The sequence below is a fragment of the Macaca mulatta genome, chromosome 12, assembly GCF_049350105.2.
Source record: "Macaca mulatta isolate MMU2019108-1 chromosome 12, T2T-MMU8v2.0, whole genome shotgun sequence".
NCBI classification, from domain to species: domain Eukaryota; kingdom Metazoa; phylum Chordata; class Mammalia; order Primates; family Cercopithecidae; genus Macaca; species Macaca mulatta.
Window position 1 is genome coordinate 23,018,380 of NC_133417.1, and position 19,956 is coordinate 23,038,335.

General features: G+C 39.9%; 1 long non-coding RNA gene across 1 annotated transcript in view; it reads right to left on the reverse strand.

The window, feature by feature from the left end:
* LOC114671312 (uncharacterized) overlaps positions 1–15,486 on the reverse strand; it is a 95,228-nt gene extending 79,742 nt beyond the window's left edge. Inside the window, exon 1 of the long non-coding RNA XR_003721227.2 lies at positions 15,344–15,486. This is a non-coding gene — a long non-coding RNA (uncharacterized LOC114671312). The remainder of the gene's footprint in view (positions 1–15,343) is intronic.
* Between the last annotated feature and the right edge of the window lie 4,470 nt (positions 15,487–19,956).

The window sequence follows — 19,956 nt, forward strand, 5'->3', positions numbered from 1 at the left end:
TCTTGCCTGTAGTCACAATGTTTTGGGAGGCCAACGTGGGAATATTGCTTGAGGTCAGGAGTTCAAGGCCAGCCTGGACAACATAAGCAAGATGCTGTCTCTACAAAAACTGGAAACATTAGCTGGGCATGGTGGCATGTGCCTGTAGTCCTAGCTACTTGAAAGGCTGAGGTGGGAGGATCATTTGACCCAGGAGTTGAAGTCTGCAGTGGGCTATGCTCACACCATTGCACTCCAGTCTCGGACAACACAGCAAGACCTTATCTCAGAAATAAACAAACAAAGACTAAATGAATAAATAAAATACACTTGTTTGTCCATTAAATATTGTGGGTTCCGCTCCTGTGTTTTCTATGCGACTTTAAAGTCTCGAGAATGGTAGAGTAGAAAGAGCACAGGCTTTACATCTAAAAGCTGTGATATGAATCTCAGCATGACCACTCAACTTCAGTTTCTTCATCCGTAAGAGGAGATAACAGTGTCATCCCCATGGACCAGTTTTGAGAAATATCACATTTTAAAAGCCTATCACAATGGCTGGCACATGTGGCCTCTCCACAAATGTTGTTTTTCCTCTTCCTTCCCCTTCATTAACCTCAAATATCTGGAGACATTTATCATTCGCTGTAGGTTTACTCCTTTCCCTGAAAGCTCACACAATAGTTCTAATTTAGCACGTGTCACCAGAGCCGGACAGATTGAATAGAGTATAGAGATCTGCCTCTTCTGATCATTTTTCTCATATTTCTAAACCTTTCATGTTCTAATAGGCATTTATTTATCTTCATGCTACTACCAGCTCTGAGATTTTGAGGAATTAATTTTGGTGATTATTATAGAATGATAGATATGTTCTGTTCTTCTACTTTACAATGTGTTTTCTTTTCCAAAAATGAGTTGCATTATTTTGGGGGGCCTATTTCATGTTTTGGTGAGTCTGCTTCATTCTGTTTTTGTACTCATCTAGGTAATATCTTACATTCTATATTATTAGATCAATTCAAAGTATTTAACTATAGAGTCACAATTTGGTTACTTCCAACTGTATTATCTTTTGAAAGTTAAATTTTTTACAAAGGATGATGTTTATTTTTATAATGAGGAAGGATCCCTGCCCTTTAATGATGTTTATTCTCTTCCTTGTACATACATGTTTGTGTATGTGAGAGAGAGAGATTTGGATGGTAGTGGTTATTCATTAATATAATACAATATTTATGCTACATATATTGTGTATATACTACATATGTAGTATATAATACAATATTTATACTACATATAAATATATATGTAGTATATACACAATATATGTAGTATAAATATTGTATTATATACTACATATACACAATAGGTACACAATATATGTAGTATAAATATTGTATTATATTAATTAGTAACCTCTGCTTGAATACCTTAAGTGACAGAGTTTACCACCTACCACAGCAATTCAATTAATTGTCAGAATTTTCATCAGTAGAAAGCACATTTTTCTGTAGAGATATACCCTACCACTTTCTGGTTCCCTCCATAAGTTTTAGTGGTGGTATCTACCCTCCATGAAGTGGCATATCCTGAGAGAAAGGGGATGGGGTTACAGGTATGTTAAAGGTATTGTGTTAATCTGTTCTCTCATTGATATAAAGAAATACCCATGACTGGGTGATTTATAAAAAGAGGTTTAATTGACTCACTGTTCCACAGGCTGTACAGGAAGGATGGCAGCATCTGCTTGGCTTCCGGGAAGGCCTCAGGAAACTTACAATCATGGTGGAAGGCAAAAGTGAAGCCAGTACTTCACGTGGCAGGAGCAGGAGGAAGAGAGAGTGGGGAGGCGCTACACTTTTAAACAGCCAGATCTCGCGATAACTCACTCGCTCACTCTCAGGAGAACAGCACTAGGGGGATGGCGCTAAACCATTAGATACCACCTCCATGATCCAGTCACCTCCCACCAGGCCCCATCTCCGGCTTTGGGGATTACATTTCAACATGAGATTTGGGAGGGGGCACAAATCCAAAAAAATCAAGTATCACCCCAAACTGTCCTTCTTTAAGCAGTGTACAGCTAGGAGTCATTTTTACTTACAGGTCTAACTATGATCCAGTAGATGAGTCCCTGCAAGCAGTGTCAGAACCACCATTTTACAATAGAATAGGACAAATCTAATTCCTTCTGTGCATGACAGCCTTCTACAGAGTGTGTATATTCTATCCATGAATCTTTTCTATTCCAGGATAAATATCTCCAATTCCTTCATCTACTTTTCATATCATAATTTCAAGTTTCCCCATCATTCTGCCTGCCATGGACACATTGCCAAGGCTCCTACCTAAGGGGTCTTATGTTGGATTCTTTTGAGTGATATTCGAACATCTAGTTGGACAGCTTCTAGATATGTTGGTTGGATTTGGGGGCCGCACGGCAATATTGAAGTTGGAGAACTGTCCTTTCCCGTTTATCTTTGAGTGAGATACAGTACGCCGACTACACTCCAGGTTTCCTGGCTTCCAGTCCACATTTTCTGCTTTTCAGAACGTGATAACAAGATGATTTGTTATCATTTGGGAAGTCTCTGGTGACAAACCTGGTCTCTCAGGAATATTTTGAATAGTTTTTATAAACCTGTTTTCAAGATATAACACCTAAGCTTGAGGAGGACATGAAGTGGGAAAAGGGGTGCTGCTGAGAGGAAAGAAGAGAAGACGGCAAACTTCTCACCCCCACTAGACTTTCATGTCATATTCACCCTCTTTGACAAAAGAAACGCAGAGATTAGTTTTACTATTTTATTCTGCATTAGTTCAAATACCGCATTCTCCCTCCCGCCTCCTACATGGTAGATGATAGATTGACAGATAGATAAATGATACATTGACAGATGACATAGGTGGCTACATAGATGATTAATAAATGATTAACAGATGGCTCATAGGTTGATAGGCATGTGTGTGTGTGAGAGAGAGAGAGAGAGAAAGAGAGATTTATCACTCTAGTTTAAATTATCTTACTCTTTTGCTCTTGTTTCATTTTGCAAAGGTTTCTTTGTTGCTCATGCAGGGCTCTTTACCATTTTCCCACTTCTTTATCTTGTCATTCACTTTCTCTTCCTCATAGACAGCTTAAAAATGTCCAGCATCTTTAAGGGGAGCAGGAACATACAGTGCAATGCAAAATATATTTTCTCAGGGGACAATAATAACTTGATGGGCCTCATTGTCGGGCAAAGTCAGAGAAGATGTGAGGCAATTTGGGTTCCAGCAAATATCAGTCTGTGGGTCCTTGCTGTTGTCTTAAAAATAGCTCCCACCTATCAGGACATATTTTAGAGCTAAGTTAAAAGCACATTTGCTTGTTCAGAGCATCTCTTATGGAGCTGAAAATGCTGAGGCTGTGGAAAGCAAAGTTGGGAGTGTTTATTTGTAACATGCACTCACTCCAAATTTCCCTCGGGGAATGACTTAGCAGCAATTTAAGCCCAAATGTAGAGCAAATAGAAAAATGGGTGCTTTTTCTCACTCTTGCAGGACTTGTCCCTTACCAGCTCCTCGTGTGGATAACAAGCGAAAGAGGCGAATTAATAACTAAAATATACACTTTTATCTTCAGGGACTCTAAGAGACTTTCTTAATGTTAAAAAGTCAGCACATGTAAACCAGGTCTCTGTCTCTCAATTACTCTAGATTACTGTGTCTCTAAATTTAAGTACTTTTCATACCCAAGACTATTAACGTATAAGATGAGAAAAAGCAGTATCGTATATAAAAAAGCAATTTAGTCAAAAAGCTTGTTTGTCTGGAGTTTTAAGAAAAATACAAATCCTCCTACAGTTCTGATCTTTATATTAAAAACACATAAATTCTATTTATGTATCAAATGATAATGAATTGCAGCTTTGTTCTGAACTGCTACAAAAACAAGAAATAGGCCGAAGTGAAGGGAGTGACATAGATTTGGTGATACAGAGACAAACATGTAAGAATAGGTAAGGCAAATGAACAGAAAGAGCAAGAGAGAGGGACAGGCACACCTACAGCAAAGGTGAACTATTCTTCCTTTAACTCGTTCCCAAGGATGTCTGACTCAAAACTAAGTATGATCATGTTTACTTATGCAAGTTGAATAGCATAAGTTGCTATACAATTGTGTGAGGTCGTTTTTGATGCTGTTAATTCTGAATGTTTTTTTATAAAATCAAACAGGTCAGATCCAAGGACACAGGCTCAGGATTGAGGTGATAATGGGATAGGTGGGTGAGTGTGATAGGATTGAGAAATAGTGAACTAGAGCCACAAATTGTTGTGGTAACTACAAAACTCAATGATATTTGCGTGTTCTAAGCATTGCAATCTCTGCGTAGTTCATTCAAGCTTCACAAAAAGTCTATAGACCTGGCTTATTTTATTTAACATAATGACCTCCAGTTCCATTCATGAGTGACTATACTCAGCAATCATATTTTGATTATTTCAAAGTAACCCGAAGATATAACTTGACACCAACATATAGAAATGATAACTATTCATGGTGATGGATACCCCAAATACCTTGACTTGATCATCATACATTCTATGCATGTAACACTCACATGTGCCCCCATAAATATATAAAATATTATGTATCAATAAAAAAAAACTATAGGGAAGGCCTTTACATTACTTTGGTGAAGCAGTATGGCCTAGTGGCTATCAACGCAAGTTCTTGGTATACTCTGCCTATGCTCAAATCTAGACTGAACCACTTACCAGTTACCCAATTCTGGACACATTCTTTTTTCTTTACAGTATCTCTCTCTTTTTTTAAGTTCTGGGGTACATGTGCAGGATGTACAGTTGTTACATAGGTAAACTTGTGCCATGGTGGCTTGCTGCACCAGTCAACCCATCACTTAAGTATTAAGCCCAGTATTCATTAGCTATTTTTCCTGATGCCCTCCCTTCCTTCAGTCCCCGACCTCCCACAGGCCCCAGTGTGTGTTGTTTCCTTTCCTGTGTCCTTAGGTTCTCATTGTTCAGCTCCCACTTCTGGGTGAGAACATGCAGTGTTTGGTTTTCTGTTCCCGCCTTAGTTTGCTAAGGATAATGCCTTCTAGCTCTGGACATATTCTTTTAACTTTCATAGGCATACTGGTTTCTTGTTGAGGATACAACGAATTACTACTAATGTAGAAACTGATATGCCAGTATGCTACTACAAATGTAGTATCTTTAAAAACTCCAATTGTATTATGTCACAGGCTGGTGATCCTAGGAAAGAATCTGTTTCCTTACCTTGTCCAGCTTCTAGATGCCTCATACATTCCTTTGCTATGGCCCCTTGCTTCATCTTCACAATCAGCAATGTAGCCTCTCCTCTCCTCTCCTCTCTGACTTCTTGCCTCCCTCTTAAAACAACCTTATGATTATATCAGGTCCACCATAATAACTCCCTATCTCCCCAGGATAATCTCCAAATATTCTAATCTCCAACTAAGGAAAAAAGATCCTTACTTTGATCACATCTGCAAAATCCCTTTGCAGATGTGAGATTCATAAGACAACATACTCACAGCTTCAGAGGATTTCGACAAGGTCATCTTTAGGGGGCCATTATTCTGTCTACCAAGATAGATAAGCCAAAAATATAGTACCTGTCTCATAAGGGTGTTTATAAGAAATAAAAGGAAACACTAAGAATAGTTCCTTTTCCTTTAATGAACTCAGCCATTAATGCCTACTGTCTGGAGCTAGCTGCTGGAGGATGGGAGATGGGAAGGATGGAGCCTAGAGTGGAGTGTGGTTGTCAGAGGCAAGGGTTGTGCTAAAGCTCTCTCAGTCCACTCTGGTTTTGTAATGAATCCCTGTTTGGCATTAGGGAAATCAGTCACATAATTTTTTATTCTTATGAGTATGAAAATACTGATGCCATGATAATGCCAGGGCAGAAAATAAGAGGCTGGAGGGATCTTACAAATCTAACCTAAATTTCTAAATTGTATAAAGAAGAAATCTGCCTGAACTCTAGAGGGAGATTTATCCAAGGACACATGTTTGGTTGAGGAAGAGCTGGGATGAGGACCCAGGACTCTAGACCACCTGCCTGGTGTTCTTCCTACTGTGTGTGACTCACTTAGGGGAGACTTGATGGCCTAGCAAGTGTTTGCCAACTGCCTTTCAACTTCTACCTGGTACACGGAAATAGCATTTAATCAGAATTAAAAATAAAACTTAACACTTGAGTTTAAAATGGGCTTTCTTGAATACAGTTTTGTATTCTGGATTAGATCTTGGAACAGAAAAGGGGTATTAGTGGAGAAACCAGTAGGATCAGAATTTAGTTGGTTTCTCAGTTTTGACAAATGCACCATGATAAGGCAAAATGCTAAAGAAAAGAAGGCTTGTTGAGGAGTATGTGAGAACTCTCTGCACTCTCTTTGCAACTTTCTTGCATGTATAAAATTCTACATACAATTTTATTTTTTAAAATGTGATCATTTCTTTTTCTGTGATAATACCGTATTATTTTAAACCAAGTTTTTTACTGTGTAGTAAAATGTCCTGGCATAGTCATTAATCTGGCTGACCTCCCTTGCTCTGGCTGGTCCCTAAGCCCAAAATGTTCTTCCTGACAGTGGCATGGCTCGCTCAGTGAATTGTCTCCCAAGCAGGCTATCTAAAGACAAGAGATAAGGAAAAAAACACTTCTGAGAATGGAACCCGAACCCCTGAAAATTTTGTCTGCCTCACCTGCTTTCTCTTTCTCTTTAGCATTCAGTACTTTTGAACACACAGCCCATTTCTCATGTGTCTGACTTATTATAGACATCCACCACCATGAGGGTAGGGATATTTTATTTTTATCTGTTTTGTTCATTGCGGTATTTCTAGTAACCAGGATCATGTCTGGAACACAGAGGAAGGCATTTAATAATAGATATTGAATGAATGAATGAATGAATGAATGAATGAATGAATCTATTCTATAAGTTAAGGGTCCATGTGTTCCTAGCACCGCACCTGACCCACAGCAGACACTTAGCAAATATCCACTTCAAATATAAGGAATCTGTGGCACAAGAAGATCAAATTATAACACCAGGAAGTCACATAGTTTATAGGTGGCAGGTCTGAGATAAGAAGACAAGCTTCCTGGTGATAGGGGTTTATTTAGTACATCACATTTCTTCATGCAGAGGTCCACACCAGGGCAGATGTATGCTGCACTGTGTGCCTCACCCCAGTTTCCATGTCTGTTTTCACTCCTTCAAGGGAAGCACGGCTGAGTTCACTAAATAATCCGCTAAGTACAGAGGAGGAATGTGTTATGTTGTTGGCTTCCTAATGGCCGTTGGTGCTAAGCTTGACTAAAATCCATTTCAAGAAGACTTATCCAGAGAGTAGCTTGTCACCGTGACTCAATAAGAATGCTTTAAGTGCTGGGGACAAAAAGAAAGAACAGATCAGGTGGGCAATGTGGTAAGACAAAGCCATTACTCCATTCCTTCCGACTTAATCAATCCAATCCAATAAGTATTTGCTGAGGACTTCTTTCATGTCGTGCACTATACCAGCCTTTTTGAGGCCTAAAAGAGAAGCCCAGCAGCTGTTTTGCAAAAGAAAATACAAGAGCTAATGCTGTAGTCCACTAAGGCTAAGAAGATAGTGACAGAGTTCTCGTCTTGGCAGAACAGGAATACAGCCAGGATTAGCCCTTCTTGAAACAGAGGCTCACAGCCATTCTTGCTACAACCTCCAAGACGAGGCCCTACTGAGCTTAGAGGAGGCTTACACTTGATGTGTAACAATATATATTGCTTATATAACTCATTCCAGACCTCTGCAATGTTCCCTGAAGGCCATAAGAGCATCCTTGGTCCACACCACTCTAAGTGACTGAAATTAAATAAAATTATTAATGGATGAAAGGAGACAAAATTTCTGGTGAGTGAAGATCTTTAAATCTCTCTCTTCTTTCATTGTAATTTCAAAAACAAAACAAACAATGCACCAAAGCCTGAGAGCAGTAGAATCCTTGTACCAGTTTATCAATGGTTGGAACAGAAATCATTCCTGAGATATTCTTTCTCCTTCCCTGCTTTGCCTTTTGTCTTTCTTTTCATTCATCTTTCTTCACTCATCTACCTCATTTCTCCCCATTTTTTTTCCTTTTCTGCTTTATTTTCCTTTCCTCTATGCCTACTATGTATAAGATACTATTAATACCTTGGTACCAGTGGAAAACCCAGGACTTCAGAGAAAAAACCTTTTCCCTCAGTGGTTGATTTATTTACTTAAAACTTTTATGAGGGCCTGCGATCTGCCGGGTACCTTATATCATAGAATATATAGTTTCTAACTAACCTTTGTAATTAAGGAGAATCAATATGAAATAGGGGGAAGAGTAGGTGCTTTGCCATCAGACCACCACGGTCTTGAGTCTTTCTCCTCTGCTAGGGTCTTACTGAGCTTGGAAATTATTTCCTTCATAAACTAAATAAAGATATATATTTACCTTTCTGCTTGGTTTGAGAATTACATAAAATAGGACATTATAGCAACTTAGCACTGTGTAGAGAAGGGGCTTAGTGAAGAGTCTCTGTTGATGGAATTCAAACCAGAAAATTAATGCTTTAATCGGGGAGATAAGATACAAGAAGTATTCATAAAATTACACCTCACGTTAGAATATCATTTTAAATGGTGTGGCAAACTTCACATATATTACCTCTTTTACTGCACACATTGGATCTATTTTATACATCTGGAAAAAAAATGGAGCACAAAGGGATGGATTGCTGGAAGGTGAAGGAGGACATCATGGCCAATCCAGCTCTTGGTACTTCACACCTATTCTCCTTCTATCCCAGTAGGTCAGCTGCGAGCTCCGTCCCATAAATTAGCAAAATGACAGAGGAAAGCTTCAAGAATGCAAAGTGCAAGAGGCAGGTGAGCAGAGGACAGAGAGATGGTGTCATGTCATTTGGGCGCCGGGAAAGGTGAGGGTGACCAAGACACATTTCTTTTCCTGCCTTTGTTCCTTTGCCTTTCCTACTGGCTAATGTTCACACTTGCTTGTTTAGCTTCTGGCCCCCTGAAGTGTGCTGCAAACCAGCTTTAAAAAAATGGAGCCAGTGCACATGCCTAAGAAAAACCACATCATCTCCTTAGGAAGCAATGCAGTAAGAGTTGGGTTTGTTCATCTTAATCATTTTGTGGCGGTATTATTAAGTTAGGGGAATAAATAGCAGATGTCAACAGAATATTGTTTACATGTGCTTATTCCTCTAACAATTATTTTTCAATGATAAATAGAATGGTAGATGTATCACTTAAATTCCAGGAAATTTGGAAAAATTCAAGGCATACCCATTCCTCAGTCCGTCATTTTGGAAGTCTAGATTCACCCTTCAGTGTAGTCACTCGCTTCACACAGTTAATATTTCAATGAAAGTTTTGTTTTTTTGTTTGTTTGTTTGTTTGTTTGTTTGTTTTACATGGAGTCTTGCTCTGTCACCAGGCTGGAGTGCAGTGGCACCATCTCAGCACACTGCAACCTCTGCCTCCCAGGTTCAAGCGATTCTCTTATCTCAGACTTTCGAGTAGGTAGGACTACAGGAGCCTGCCACTATGTCCAGCTAATTTTTGTATTTTTAGTAAAGACGGGGTTTCGCCATGTTTGCCAGGATGGTTTCGATCTTTTGACCTCATGATCCACCCACGTTGGCATCCCAAAGTACTGGGATTACAGGCACGAGTCACTGTGCCCAGCCAGTTTTGTTTTATGTAGTCGTAATATGCAAACATTGAAATTTGAATGAAAAACAAGTCATATATTAATTGTGATTTAGCACATTTGTTTTTAATAAACCCTGTAGATGTTACTGCATATTTCTGGGAATTCAACTTAAAAAATGTAATATGATTAAGCTTCCATGGAACAGTTAAAAGTCTTATAAAAATATAGCAGGAAAATAAAGAAAGAATTCTAAACATACACCAAATTCTCTTTTTTAACATTTTTTCCTTCACATTAAATCATCTCAATTTGGAAAGGTTACATACACTTAAGCACATGATGTCATATAATAAATCAAGATAAATGGAAAATATATAATTCCTTTTACAGAGTATGATTTCAATACTTAATTCATCTTCTCCTTTTTTGACAGAGAGTTTCAATATGAATCTAAGCTCCAATTCACAATGCACAAACTATAGCTGTTTATTACAATGTTGTGCCATTTGTCACTTTTATGGAATTCAGTGTATTTTGCAGGCTGTAAAATGGGCTAGAGTGATTCAGAAATGATCTATGCCATCATTATTCCTCATTTCTGGTACTTGAATTGCATCTACTTTCCCCAACAGGTTTGATTTATTAAGTAAATAAATAACAATATGTTTCAATAATGTGTATCTATCGAGACTTCATTAGCTGCCCAGAAGATACTATTCTGACTTTAAATAATTGAAACATACCAGTGATGGAGTCCAACGGACTTGAGATGATTGGGTTATAAATATTTACTAAAGCCTAGTGGTGGGAGGAAGATAGTTTCAGAATAGACTGGAAATGAAGAGAGACATTCAAATGATGGTAAGTGTTCTTCATAAAAGTCTAGAGATTTAGAGGTTTCTTCTCTCAAAATAGAAATAGTAGCATAGAGTGGAAGGTGAGCATATTTGTTTATTTTCTAAGAATCTGAAACAGAACTTCCTTCAACCTTCAGCTGAGTGACTTTTAAAAAGTACCTGTAATACTGGTTGAATTCATCAGTAAATAAATTCCCAAGCCAATCCAGTGCTAAGGGTTAAGCCCCATATTCCAATAAAGCCAGACCTAGGAAGTGGAGTTTATCACTCTCCTCAAGACTAACCCTTTATCTTAGTTGAAGTTATTTAACTGCTAAGTTAAATGACTGCTGTGACCTAACTAAACACCTTATAGCTCACTGTATGTGACGCACATATGATGAAGTAAGTTTAAATCTATAGTTAAGAAGTCATGTTCAATGTTGTTTTTGAAGTTTCTAGAATGCTTCATGTCAGAGGCCATTTATAACAGGTGCAGCTTCAACAGTTTATAAAGATAAACTGACTGAAATTTCTAACATCCCCCAGATGGCATATTTTGGCTGAAAATGCATTTTGAGAAGGAGAATATTTATTGCTTTTCTAAAATAGATTTGGAACTTTTTTCCTTCTAATTGGGAAAAAAAAAAAACCAAAACTGTCTCCCAAGTGATGACTAGATGCTAAAGGAGGAGGTGGATTTTTTTTTCTCTAAAAGTAAACTGGAAAGCTCTTTCTAATAGCGAGAGAAGACTCCAAAAAGTGTAAAATAGTTGCTAAAGGAATGATATATCTACACCAAAAACTTTCTGTATGTGTGTGCACATGTAATTCTGGTGTGTCGTGTGTGTATGTGCATGTGTATGTGGTGTGTATATGTGTGGGTGTTTATGTGCACGTGTGTGTAGATGTATGTGGTATGTATGTGTATGTGGTGTGTGCATGCGTGTTTTATTTTGAGGAAAGGAAAATAACATAAAACTTAACATGGACTATGGGCATTTATATCACTTTTCTCCTTAAACCAAAAAACAAGCAAAAACCCCATCTTTCTCCTTGTCCAATATCATATGGCTAGCAAGGGAACTCAGATATCCAGCAACCAACTGAACCAGTAATCTATTTAGAAAGGTTAGAAATATGGATTGGGGGTGAGGGCTTGGGAGGGAGTAGGGAGGCAGAGCCTACAGGTCTGGTAAGGAAATATTCCAAACTAGAGGAGCAGACGGAGCTGGTCTGGAGGGACAGGAGACACCCAGGCAGGAGAAAGGGGATTCTGTGGCTCTCCTCAGGGCTTCCTTAGGATTCCCTGCTGGCTGGGGCTGTGAGAACATGAAATTTCATTTTTAAAAACAAAAACAAAAAGGAAGTTTGAGGTGGGGCTTCTGGTGAGTCGTGCCTTTTCCTAAAGCATGAGGCTTCTCCCCAAGGAGCCAGAGAGAATGACACATGAAGTATAGTGAATCAAACACACGCTTGTGGACACTGAACCCATTTATTTGAGGCATGATAGAAGAGCCTGCATTAGCACAGGATGGCATATATTCTTTTCTTCCAGGAGCCTGGACAGAGTTCTGCACCTTTCTGCCCTCCTTCTCCTCCCAACTCCCACAGGTAATTGCCTCTCAATGCTGCTTAGTGACTGAGGACTGAGGCTTGTGTGGAGAGGTGGTGAGGGGAGCAGAGTGAGATTGGAAAGTACGGATGCATCATCTGAGGAAGCCTGGCCAGGCCTATGCCTGGGCCCCGCTCTCTCCTCACCCAGGACCAGTGCCAAGGCTGTGTGGCTATAGGGTGTGTACACCCCATCTTCCCGCCAGCAAAGGCTTGACACTGGTCCCCGACTTCTCCCTCCCAAATCTTTGGTTTCTGTGGCCTAATATCTTAGGTCCTAATAAGGAGATCCTGGGCATGCAATATGTCTTAGATAAAACACCTGGCCTCAGGAATCATCTTCTCTTGGTTTTGTTTGCTTGTTTCTTTAATTTTATTTTTTAAAAAATTACAGTGGTAAAAAAACCTCCCATTTATGCAAGGACCTTGAATTCATCTGTGAATGTTTCTCCTCTTCCACTCTGCCCCTCTGCCCTCCTTCTCCTCCCAACTCCCGCAGGGCAGTCCATGGTTCACCAATAATAGCTTTTTCATAATGCCAGTCACAATATGGATTAGACAATTTCTAAGGTCAGTTCCATGTTATTCTTAAATTAGTGGAACCAAAATTTCCTAAAGTAAAACCCATGATGATAGGATTAAATAAGGTTAGCATTGAAAGAAATCATTCTACAGCATTTGCATATGGCACATAAGGCAAGTACAGGCTTGGAGAAGCTCCAGGGGTGCGTATCAGAAAAAGACACAACACAGTCATAATTCTCTCCATCCTTTCCTTCTTCTTTCCTTTTTCTTTTTTTTTGGCTTTTTTTCTCCTTGCAATCTATGACAATATCTGTGATTTTCCTAGAAGTTTATTCTTTGCCAAATCGGGAAAGGAGTAACTACTCACCCTCAAGGCCCTATCATATTCATGACCTACGCCAACCACTGATGGTCTTGACGGCCTTCCATGGATCTCTGATCTACCTACTCACAATCCACATAGATTGGTGGGACAGTCCCACACTCTAGAACTCCCTCTCTGGAGATGCCAGGTGTGTGAATTAGGGAATCTAGCTAATAGGGAACAGGGATGGACAGAGAGCTAGAGTGGTTAGGGCTCAATGTGAGGAACTAAGTGTATGAGTTTCCTGTTGCTTCTGTCACAAATTACCACAAACTTAGTGCTTAAAATGCCACAAATGTATTATCTACAGCGCTGAAGGTTGGAAGTCCAAAATGGATTTCACGGGCTAAAATCAAAATGTCAGTAAGATTGCCTTCCTTGTGGAATCTCTAAGGGGGATTCATTTCTTTGCCTTTTCTAACTTCTAGGGGCTGTTTACATTCTTTCACTGTGTCCTCCAGGGAGCAAATGCATCACTCTGACCTCTGCCTTTTCTCAGGTTCTGACCTTCCTGCTTCCCTCATACAGGGACTCTTGTGATTATATTGAACCTAACAGTACAATCCAGGATAATCCCCCCATCTCAAGATCCTTACCTGAGTCACATCTGCAAATTCCCTTTTCCACACAAGGTAATGTGCACAGGTCCCAGGGACTAGAGTATAGACATCTATGAGGAAGGGGCATTATTCTGCCCACCACACTAAGCTTCAGTATCCTCAGGTATATGTGGGACATGGGGATGTACTTGAATGTACTTGGACATGGACACGTAATTGGATATGGAGATGTATTTGGACATGGGGATGTACTCGGACATGGAGATGTACTTGGGCATGGAGATGTACTTGGGCATGGATATATACTTGGACATGGAGATGCACTTGGACACGGAGATGTACTTATGACTATATTAAAATACCCAATACAAATTAATTTGGAATCACTCACTGATTCTGCAAATGTTTCTTTAGTATCTGTTATGTGTCAGACACTGTGATGGCAGAGGGAAGAGGTGGAAAAGAGCCCCCAGGTGCTTACAGCATGGGAGGAGATTGCATTGAAGAAGTCAACAAAAGTCTTGAAAATCCTTGAAATTAATATTTAAATATATAATACTCTACAGCACTCACACTTGCCATTTTGTTTAACAAATAATTACTGAGCATCAGGTTTGTCTGCCATTGGGCTGGGCACTCAGCATAGAGCAGGAAGGATGAAAATTTCTGCTTTAGAGGAGGTTTTTGTCTGATGGAAGAGACACAAAATGAACAAAGTTGAGATAAGTGTCATAAAGAAAATAAAAGGCATGGATGGATTACTTTAAATTGATTGTTCAAAGACGATCTCTTTGTGGGGACGGTATTTAAGTTGATGCCAGAAAGACGAGAATGTGCTAACCAACTATGTGTAGGGCTCTGGGAAGAGCATTGTAGTAGAGAGAGCAGAAAGTGCAAAGGCACTGAGACAAATAAAAACTCGATGCTTTTGAGACCAGGAAGAGGGCCCAATTAGTTGGAGGAAAGCTGGGGTAAAAAAGAGTCATGAATTTTGATGACAATTTTTGGTTGATTTAAAGCGAACCTACCACTCAATCTGAGGACTTCTGAAGACCTCCCAGCCAGTCTCAACATGGAGTATAGCCTGGAGCTCCCAGGCACTCTGTCTTCACTATTAGCTATCACTTTTGGAGGTCAATAAATACTGCATTGGAGGGGTTTATTGTTCTTTGAATGTCTCCAGAGCAGCAAGTACTGCCTAAATGTTTTACTTCCAGTCATGCTCATATAGTTTTTAATTCGCCACCTGGAGTATGGAAGAGATTGCACAGAAAGATGTTCTGTGCCTGATGATAAAATCTAGTGCTGAGGGGCATGCAGAGGGAGAAGAATGAACATTTGGAAAGAGAATTGAAGACTCCATAATCAAGATCAAAAACGCATCCCATGTGAACAACTCTGTGAGAAGATTTGGCTCTGAGATAAGGATCAAATTAGGTGACAATCATAATTGTGGCTTACATGAGCCCCAAATATATCAATTACTTGAAAATTACCCACACTTTTCCCTTTCATTATTTCAGCTAGTCACGAGCCTAGCCTCTAGAAACCAGACACAGCTGATGTACATATCCATGGTAATTTATTTCTTTCTACAGTTGATCAATTTCTACCCACTGATGACTGAACACTACTCTCCAATCTCTGGACCCCTTCCCAGGCAAAAACACATGACACAAATACTTATGGTTAATAACTGAGGGTACAAACCAGACCCTCACTGCTGGCTTACCAACTTGTTAACTAGGAGGAGAGGTGAGGATCGCATGAACGAATCCACTCTGAGTCTGCCGCTTTCTGAAGCCATTTATGTGGAAAGATGTCTGTGTTGGTCTCCACTTCTCTTTCAGAATGCCTCTTCTATGTCCCGAGTCACGATTATTACATTTTATTAAGTGCTTTGTTTCTAATATGCCCCACCTACTTCCTACTCTGTAGGATGCAGAGACGGATGGAGCATCTGGGGCTGTCAGGAAAGCCACATTTTCCCTGAGAGCAAATGGCTTGCTCACTACCTGTGAGTTAAAGACACACCATGAGAGCTACAGCCTATCAGCCTTAAAAAGAGCCTTCCTCATTCTCCTTCTTGCAAAAGTTCATTGCAGACCAACTAGGGACTAGTACTAGAGAGAAAAAAGAAGCCACAGCATTCATCTACACGTTTCTCACCTTTTTATGATCACATATTGTTCTAGAATTTATTTTAACACTTGACTCCAACTAAAGATCCAACAAATAGTTATTTTCTCTACTTCTAAGAAAATTCTTAAAAAAAAAAAAAAAAGCTGTCTTTGCTATCTGTTGACACTCCCTAATTTCTATTTTTTCTCCTCAGCCCACTCCAGTCGGTTTTTGTCCTCCACCACACTCTTTAAAGGTCATCAGTGACTATAGCCCTTCTCAAGGAAAATGTTTAATTCTCTGTCATCTTACCCTTTCAGCAACATTTCCCGTGAATCCAAAATTTTACTATGCTACACTCAGTTTTCCTCATCTGTCAAAATCCACTCTTTCTTGCCCTCCTTTGCTGGGACTCCATCATCTATTAGACCTCCAAATCTGAAAATGTCCCAGAACTCAGTCTTCAAACCTCTTCTCTATGTATATACTTTCTTTAGTTGCTCTTCTCCTCCCCCTAGCTTCAATACCATTTCACCACTGATGTGTTCCAAATACCAGTCCCACTCCTCAAAACTGCAGTCTCACATCTATTTACTTCACATCCTCATTTGCATACTGTATAAAGTCAAACTATAAAAGGCTGACACTGAGCTATTTACTTGTCTCCTCCAAATTCCCTCTTCACCACCCACAAAGCCTTCCTTCTCTCTATAAATGGCCCTAATATTCACCCAACTCTTCAGGTCAAACCTAGGGAAAAACCTTGATTTCTCCTTTTCCTTCCCATCCTACAACCAATTTAGTAGTTACCCTATCAGGTCTACATTTATCTGTCTACCTATTTCTCTATTATCGATCTATTCATCTATCATCTATTATTTGCCTATATTTCTATATATCTATGTATCATCTATGTATCACCATTTTTCCAGCTACAGCCCTAGTTCAAGCCACCACCATCTCTCTTCTAGACCTCTGCAACAGCTCCCAAACCCATCTCCCTGCTGCCCTTCTTGTCCCTAAGTCGATGCTCCACCAGCTGCCAGAGAGAATTTTCTAAACCTTAAATCAGATCTCTCCACTTCCTTCTGCCCTCTCCTCAAAACTTTCCCATGCTTTTCCCTTGAAACTTGGATGAAATCCAGACTTGATGATCTGGTTCTCGTCTCTCTCTCCAACCACTTATCTCCCCATCCATGCCTCCCTGGCACAAATGTTCCATCACATAGGATGTTACTTGTGCCTTGAGGATACCATGCTCACTGCTGTCTCAACCCTTCTTCTTGGGAAGCGCTTTATCTAAATCTTTAAGTGGCTCCACATCTTAGTATTTGGGTTACAACCACACTTATATATGATGTTCATTGCTCAATAAAGCAATAAGAATGATTATTGTACCTATATATCAATTATAATTCATTAAATATTTATGAAGTTTATTATACCTATTGTAAAAAAATACACTTTAAATATTTTTTCTTTGTCTCTTCTTGCTGAAAGAAGGCTCCCTGAGTATAGGGCTCTTTGGTTTATTCATTAATGAATCCTTTCTGCCTAGAAAAGGGCCTGAGTACAGAAGGTACTTAATTACCTCTGTTGAACGAATGAACTCAAATATCTATCCCTCAGACCTTCCCCAATCATGCAGGGTAAAGCAACACAAATACCCATGCAGTTATTTCTTATCCACATTATATTCTTCATCAGCAACGGAAATGCATTGATTTGCTTTTCTTTATATGCCTATTTTTTCCTGTCTTCCCCACTACAATCTAAGACCCTTGAAGATGGAGATCTGTGCCAGTTTTGCTCACTGCTGAGTCCCTGTTGCTGAAAATACTGCTTGGCATATGGTAGCAGCTCAGCAGACACTTTCAGTCTGACCAATTTTGATGTCCTGCCACAAGCAAGGAGAGTTGACATGTCCAGGAGGAGCCACTTCACACAGTCCAGGGCTGCACACAGAAACACATCGCTGTTGTATTCTGAGTGTGCACACGACAGTGTCTACAGTCTATACTGTGCTCTGGGTGAGGTAGGGGTTTTGGCTGAGAGCCTCTGTTCAGTACCCAGGACCAATCCCAGGAAATAGGATAACATGGCTTAAATTGACTTTGGCACTTCTTTTTTTTTTTTTTTTTTTTTTTTTTTTTTTTTGAGCATTCTCCCAACCTCAATGCCCAGGTTGCTCATGTATGCTCACTCACTGGCTGGGACCAGCAGCCCGTGGACACTGCTTGTGCTCCGGGCTCTTCCCCTCTTCTCTTTATTAACCTATATATCTTTGAGTCCATTTTCCTACCTATAATGCTTTGAGTTGAGGGTGGTAGCAAAGGGATGAATCAGAAAAGCAAATGTCCATGAATGTTGCCGTATCCAAGGGGACAGAAGATGTACAACCCATTTAAGGTGCACTGAAAACCTTTGAAGAGTCAAAGTAATTGGAAGGGGCAGATGTTAAAACCTGGAATGGGCAATAAGGGAGATGTTTTGAGGACATGTCATGTCTCCACTTATTAGATAGTGTGTTCTCTATAAGAGACTGTCCCTACATGTACCTTCCAGGTCAGATTCAGTGTGACAAAGTTGAGCGGTCTGGGGTGGCACTGAGAGCCTCACTTTGATCCCTCACAACCTCAAGTCAACTATTGCTACCTTTTCCTCCCATGTAGACTGTTTGTTTAAGGTAACAGGTAGGTTACCTTCTATACAACTCTGAAATTTCATACATCATCTGATCAAACTGACTTCACAAATGAAAATGAAGACTAAGGCCCAGAAAGGGGGTGAGAGCTGCCCAAGGTGACACAGCTCCAGTGATGGGGCCAGACCAGAACCAGAGCTCCTCACAGCCCAGGGCTCAGTTCTTGCCATCCCCTGCACCTGAGCCAAGTGCTGGCATCTTCTATTCAGTCCTCAGTGGATGTTGTTGACATCTTAAGGAGAACGCTCCTTAAGATATCTTGAGATTTCTGACCTCAGGATGGTTACTGGGGGTTGTGGTGGGTCAGAGAGGAAAGAATGGGATGGAGAGAAAAGAAATAGAGATAAAGATCAACCCAGACCCCTTTTAATTACTCAAATCTCCTTTAGCAATTGTGGATTCACTAATATCACCTCTCCTATGAGAAGTTGTTCCTGACCATCTAACCCAAGATGGTCTCACATTTTCCTGTTTCCTTTTCTTCCTAGTACACTAGAAATCATCTTATGTATCTGTTGTCTTGTTATTATCAGTCTTGCCCACTAGAAGGCCAGCTTCAAAAAGATGGAATCTTGTGTGTTCTATTGCGCTGATATTTCCAATCCTGAAACAGTGGAAGCTGCTTAGTAAATAGCTGTTGAATTAATTATTGCTGAATAATTCAAAGGTTATGGCATAGACTTTGAAACCACGAAATTCTAAAATATATTTTTTCCTCAAACCAACCTATTTATTTGATCCTTCCATACTTCTACTGTTTGAATCAAATAAATCAAATGTTTCTACCGTGGAAAAAAAAAATAAAGAAACCCTCTATTTCAGATAGCTGACAGCCTAAAAGGCTGGTCAATCACTTATAACTTATTTGCTGTCCATCCTACATTATCACTTTAACTCATCTCTCATAAAATAACAGAAAACTACTGAAAAACCACTTGCCTCTCTTGAATCCCCCTGATATAAACTCAGAGTGAAAAGGTAAAAATATTGCTCTCCCCAGAGGAAAGTAATGCCACCGTAGTTGTGGTTAGAGGGACGGCATTGTTATTCCTAGGCGCTGGAAATCTATCATCTTCAACTCTTCCATCTACCTGGGAACAGACTGTGGTAATAACTCCAAGGAGCTGTGTTTCAACTCCAGCTGTGGATCCAATTTCCGCTTATAAGATTTAACCTGGAAATTATCAGTGACAGCAGCAGGGGGAAAATGAACAGCTGATTTGGGAGATACAGCGGGAGAAGCTGGCCCAGCCTGGCAGGAGGAAAAGACGAATGCCGCATAAGGCAGACTGGCATAAAGGATGTCCTTGTGGAAATGAAATGTGATGTACAGTAATTCCAACTGTGAAGCCACCAAACGGCCTATTAACAAATAAATGGCTTGATGTGATTATACATAAGACAAGTGAAATTAAACAACATCACATGCAATGAAAGCTGCATCTGGGAGCACTGACTGAGAGCTGGTGAGAGGTTTAAGCAGCAAGAGGAGAGGACGACTGAATCATGCTTTGAATGAG